The sequence below is a fragment of the Callorhinus ursinus genome, unplaced genomic scaffold (assembly GCF_003265705.2).
Source record: "Callorhinus ursinus isolate GAN/ISIS: 27379988/994484 unplaced genomic scaffold, GSC_fseal_2.0 scaffold51, whole genome shotgun sequence".
In the NCBI taxonomy this organism is placed as follows: domain Eukaryota; kingdom Metazoa; phylum Chordata; class Mammalia; order Carnivora; family Otariidae; genus Callorhinus; species Callorhinus ursinus.
The window spans coordinates 5,686,125-5,692,210 of NW_027397113.1; the positions used below are offsets into that span (position 1 = coordinate 5,686,125).

Below are 6,086 nucleotides of genomic sequence, written 5' to 3' on the forward strand. Positions count from 1 at the left end.
TTTCTGACAACACCATTTGGAAATCTAACCAGTTAAAAGTTCCAGTATGCCCCCAGCACCTTGACACTGACCTTCACCAGCTGTAAGGTTCAGCATCACATTTTGCACAACCACTAGACACTCCCAACAGTGAGCAGAGCCCCCATTGCCATCCACCAGGCTCCATACCATTCAAGACATCCCAGTTCTGTTTGAGGTTACGACGCTCCACTAAATGACCTCGATTATTTAAAGCTCCTAAAGAGCAAATCACAGCCTAAATCTACAGTAAGAAAAACACATCCAACTTCATTGAAGATAACTTGGTTTACAGAAAAGATAAAGAAACGTAACATACCAATACAACAATTGAGTTTAGAACTCAAACCTTTATTTGTGCTGTAAAGAGGGAAGGAAAATGATTAGTAATCACGTACATGATGCAGCAGAGCTAGTTCTTCCGACAGAGCAACACAGAAGTACTTGAACCAATACACCCACACATATTTCCCCATACAGGCATGACCAATACTCTTTAAATTCCCAGGACAGCAGTTTCATCGTACTCAAGTCACTGATTAAAAGCTGGACTATACCAACAGATTTTTAAACATTAAAAAAGAAACCAGAAGACAGAAATCCCAGAGGCTTATATTGGGGAGTTTAAATTTGAAGTGAAATTTAAAGGGAAGAGGAACAGGATCAAAAGCCACTGGTTATTACCTCACCAATTCAATAGATACATCTCAAAAACAAGAATCACCATAAATGGTATTTCAGATCTTTCTCTGAATTTTTAAAAACAGACCACATCAAGTATAGGTTCCCCACCCCAACCCCCCCAACCGCCCATTTTGTTTATTCCCCAAACTGATTTTGACTGAGTTGCCCGGCAAGTACTGATCAATTTAAAAAGCACAAACATTCAAATTAAAGATACAATCGGTTAACTCTAACCTTTGCAAGGATACATGGTTTGCTACCAAGTATTACAGTTACAGGGACCATGAAAAGGTTATTCTGTTACAAGAACTAAGGTAGTAGCAACAATTTTTACTTTGCTGTTAATACAGACCCCAAAGAGATTTTATAAAACAAAGTTCCTTTAAAAGCCATTGCATTTTCACTTTGCTCAAAATTTTCAATCATAAAATCTCAGTAAACAGAAACGTTATAAACCTGTTAAGAGTACATCTAAATCTCCAGTGCACACCAAAATTTTAAGTTTTTTAAAAATTTAAATACTTTAAAAGCTCACAACTGGGGCATTTACAGGTTTCCTAAAACTTCTAGCTCCAACACTGACTGTACACCTTCACATAAACCACTGAAGAAGCTAGTGAAGCAGTGAAGGTTATTACTCAGCTGATGTGAATTTCTGTACCCCTCCCCCACTTTCAAGAGATGAGCATTCCCCCCTTCAACTACAGCTTTTCAGTCTTCCCCACGTAGCAGCAAAGCAAAACAATTTTGCCTTCCCTGCATTTAGCAGATTTCTAAAAGACTTTTTGAAAGTTTCTAAGCAATTTTTGTGCAAGAGACAATTACTAGCATTAACTAGTATTTTCTTTGTCCAGTTGTCTGTTACATTCCCCAGAGCTCTACTTGACCTTTTTTGCCAAAATTCCTTTCAACCCACATTCGCTACCACCCCCACCCTCTGCAGCATACACCTAACCAACCCAACCCTCTCCCTTTCCTTACCCCCACCCCTCCCAGTACCAAGTCAAGGTGTGCCCCACCCCCACCTCTCACACCTCAGGGTCCTCCCATTTAAAGATTACTTTGAAAACTCCCTCAAAATTCACTTTTTTAAAAGAACAGCATCAAAGATAACAGTACCCCAGCTATTCTCCCTTCACTTAGTTACCTGCAATGCAACTGCAATGCCCAAACTAGATCTGCCATTTCTAAGAATTTGGCCACAACCAACCCGTGCCCCCAAGACTGTAGCATAACACAGCGACCCCCCCAATTTGCCAGTATGCTTCATTTAAGTATTGCCTAAGGCATTTCAAACGTGAACACTTTCCCAAAATACAGGTTAAACCATCACACTAATTCCTCCAACCAATGCACAGGCAGGCAGGCTGGCAGGCAGGCGGGCGGGCGGGCAGGTGAGAGCGTCACTGGGGCTCCATCTGCAAGATTCATCTACAAGGCATCCCTCTGCTCGTGGCATGTTAGAACGTCCTACAGCTTAAGAATCTTCTTGAAGCAAAGTTCGTAGCCCAGAACCAGTTATGACTGGAGGCTCAATTTAGAAGATGCAGCATCTGAAAACCTCCACCCCAGAAAAGGAGGGGTGCCTGCTGGCATCCACATGCCTGGAGGTTGGCGCTCCTGGATCAAAGCAACACATCTGCGGATGGCCCGATGCATCTGCTTTGGACTTTTAATGACTGCCCCCCTCATAAGCTCATCTGAAAACCTTAAACAGCCTCCTGAATACAGGGCTTCCTGAGCAAGGCCTGGAAACAGGACATCGGAGAACTTCCACCTCCTAAGCCTCTGGAAATTCCATCCGCAGACATCAATTTGGGCGGGCTCTCTCCTTCAGGGTCTCCCCTCCTGCACTGCTATGACTCACACTGGCCAGGGGCTCCATTTCTCCTGGATGCCATCTGATCACCACGATGAACACTATAGTAACAAACCATGGTCCATGAGGCGTTTTGTAACTTTGAGCTGGTACATGCTGCAGGCCCACCCAAGGTACACATCCGATCCCCACCCTCTCCACAGGCAAGCAACACCACCCCATCCCACCCCGAGTCTCAGCAGGGAGGGCCTTTCCTCCTTCACGATTACCAACACAACCGAATTTCTCAGGGCCTTCGGCAACTTTCCCAGGCTTACCAGGTTACCAGAAGCAATGTTTTAAGCGAATGGATAACCTCAAGAAAATTAGGAGGAGGAGGAAGAGCAGAGTGAGCTCACAGAAGTTAGCACCGAACCTAGAGGAAAAGTCCAAAGGGGAGCACTGCCACCTGGAAAATAAAGTGTGGGTCAATTTTGTCCGCAGACACACAAACATCCTGCCTCAGCAGCCCCAGCCTGTCAGACATCAGGCGCCACAACAATTAACTGTTTTAGATGGCACCTTGCCTCCTCAAATCACTCCTGAGACCACCCTCACCTCCAACAAGGGGTCTAGCCTCACACCCAGACCAGGGTTCCACCAGGCTGGGCACGACCTGGACCCTGTCCCAGGCCGAACCAAAATTACATACCACCCTGGGCCAGAGCTGTCAGCCCCGCCAAGGTTAAGTTCAGTTTCCACAAGACCAGGCCTCATCCCCACGCGGGGTCGCAACCCTCTGAAAGAAAAGGGGGCTGCTGGTATTGACAAATTCAAGGTCTGCCCACCTGCGGCCCTACACCCCACTGCCTTCCTTCCTGATCATTCTCCTGGCATCAGCTGCCCAGTTCCGCTTCCTCTCCTGCAAAGGTGGCGAGATCCTGCCTCCTCTCGCTTCTGCCTTTCTCCTCCCACACAAACCAGGACACTGGGGCTCGCCGGGGCCACACAGGGCAGCGCCCTCCTAGAGGTCAAGTTCCCCTTCTCCAGCAGGCAGCTGAAGTCCGGCCTGAAGGGCTGTCCTCCCCTGGGTCACTGCGGGAACTGTCAACGCAACTCTCCCCACCATACCTTCCCCAAGATCTAGCTTCCTCTTTAACCTTCCTTGCCCTTGTACCCCAAACCCCTTGAGTAGCCTCTGTCATCTCCCCCATCTGTCCCCTGACGCCCTAAACTGGCAACTTCCACCCCACCACTAAACCCAAAGGCAGGACCCTCCCTGTCGCTGACTCCTGATAGACGGGCCACAACTTTTGCTTTTATAGCCCTGTGCCGCGTCACTCGAGGGCATTGCTCAACGGGACGATTCCTCCACCGCCACGGGGGGGGGGGGGGGAGGAAAAAAGTCCCTCCCCGACCCTGCCCAAGGAGACAACTCGGGCGGGGCTCTGTCTCCCCCCTCCTCCGCCTCCCCCGTGTCCACCACCTGGATTCCCCGGTTATCCGCGCTTCCCCTTTAGCAGTGCTTTGTAACACGCAGAAAAAAATTTCAAGGTCACACTGGGGATGCGATTTCTGTGCGGGAGAAGCCCCCTTTTCCTTCTTGGGGGATGAGGGGGTGGGAACAGCGCTCCCTGAAATGGGGGGCAGTGTGCGGGAGGCGGGCTGGGGCCGCACTCCCCAAGGGGCCGACCGAAACGCTGGGGTCGCCTCAGGTCACCCCGCCCCGCACAAGCCCGAAAGAAGGGCCGGCAGAGCGTCTGGAAAATTCCAGGCGGCGGCGGCGGAGGAATCTCTGCAGGGGGCGCGTCACTCCCGGCGCCTGCGGGGTGGGGGCGGGGCGCCTCCGCGTGACTCCTCGGGCGGTGGCTGGGCCTCGTGAGCGCCGGTGACGTCAGCGCCGAGGCGCGCGGGTGGGGGCGGGGGCGGTCCGGGCGGGCGGGAGAGTTCGGGACCCTCCTGAGGGAAGCGGGGGGGGGGGGGGGGGGGGGGGTTGTCCGCGGGGGGGCGCCTGTGAACTGCACACAGAGCTGCGCGTGTAGCATCCCTGCTTGAGAAACTGCTGTGATTTGTGTAGGATTAGAAATGGTTGGGGGCAAGTTGATTGAAACGTTGAGGCCCGTGAGGTTGCTGCGTGGTGGCTTGTGGGGAATGTGTTAGGTTTTGTTATTCTCTTGTTACCAGGGGCCTGAAGGTTTGAAGTATTTCATAAGAAAACTCCGTCCTGGCATGGGCTACCTAGGGGTTTTACATGATGTATTAAGCGGAAATAAGTAGTTGCAAAATAATTGAGATCAAAGCCTTGTTTATGCGGAAAACAGTACAGAACTGCGTGGCTACAAGACCAAACGGGTGTAGATACTCAACCCGTTTTACTTTTGCATTGGGAGGTGGGGGAAAGCGTTTGTCCAGGGCAGGTTACAGCCAGTGTTGGGCCTCAGGGAGCCCGTTTGATGACTTGGGGGCACTGCCGGCTGGCTGCTTACATAGAGCAGGCCTCCAACTTAGGTCTTTTTTTTTTTTTTTAAGATTTTTATTTATTTGAGGGGCGCCTGGGTGGCTCAGTCGTTAGGCGTTCGCCTTCGGCTCAGGTCATGATCTCAGGGTCCTGGGATCGAGCCCCACATCAGGCTCCCTGCCTGGCGGGAAGCCTGCTTCTCCCTCTCCCTCTCCCACTCCCCGCTGCTTGTGTTCCCTCTCTCGCTAGGTCTCTGTCAAATAAATAAAATCCTAAAAAAAAAAAGATTTTTATTTATTTGAGAGAGCACACGTGAGTGGGGAGGGGCAGAGGGAGAGGGAGAGAGAATCTCAAGCTGGCTCCAGGCTAAGCATGGAGGCTGACATGGCTCTCGATCCCATGACCTTGAGATCAGGACCCTGAGATCACCACCCAAGCAGAAACTAAGAGATGCTTAACCGACTGAGCCACCCAGGCATCCCCAACCTGGGGCTCCTAAAGCAGAGGCAAAAAAGCAAACCGCTCCAACTCTCAGCCCCTCCACCTAGGCCAGGCCAGGCCTGAATGCTTGGGTGAGGCTTTTGCAAAGGGCAGTTGTTGGCATCTCCTCACCAGGGTGAGGCAGAACCACAGCTTGAGACCCCCCATGTGGCCTCCGTTGAGCCCCGGCCCCAGAAGCATAGGGTGGAAGGACTGTGGTCAGATTAGCCAGAAGTGAGAAGAGCCTCTTAGACCAAACCCTGCCAGAAAGTCTCCTCCCAGGGTAACCACCCACACCCCAAACAAAACCTTCCCTGACAGTAGGCTCCCTTGGCAACTGGGAGGAAACTGGGAAAGAATTCTTCCCCAACCTCAGTGAGATGGCATCTGTAGGTGGGGCTGGGCTCCTCCTTCCCTGTGGTTCTTGCAAAACTGATGAGTCTCATGTGACCCTCAGCACTGAAGACTGAGTTGGAGGCAAGCCCAGGCTTGTTTACCAGCTGCTGCTTAGCTGAGCTCTTTGTCCCGGGAAAGATTCTGGCAGCTCACCCTTCATCAAGACCTGCCCCCTCAGTCTAGTCCTGGCAACATTTTCATGAGTCGATTGGAGAGACTTGGCCTGAAAGAACAGTGTGGGAAGAGGGACTT

The 6,086-nt window shown here is 51.0% G+C and overlaps 1 long non-coding RNA gene across 1 annotated transcript; it reads right to left on the bottom strand.

Annotated features, from left to right (window-relative positions):
- Nucleotides 1–348: 348 nt before the first annotated feature.
- Nucleotides 349–3,791, bottom strand: LOC141370949 (uncharacterized). Its single transcript, XR_012375469.1, has 2 exons — nt 3,213–3,791; nt 349–2,969 (listed from the first exon to the last, which is right to left on the bottom strand). It is a non-coding gene; the product is annotated as an uncharacterized lncRNA (long non-coding RNA).
- Nucleotides 3,792–6,086: the final 2,295 nt, after the last annotated feature.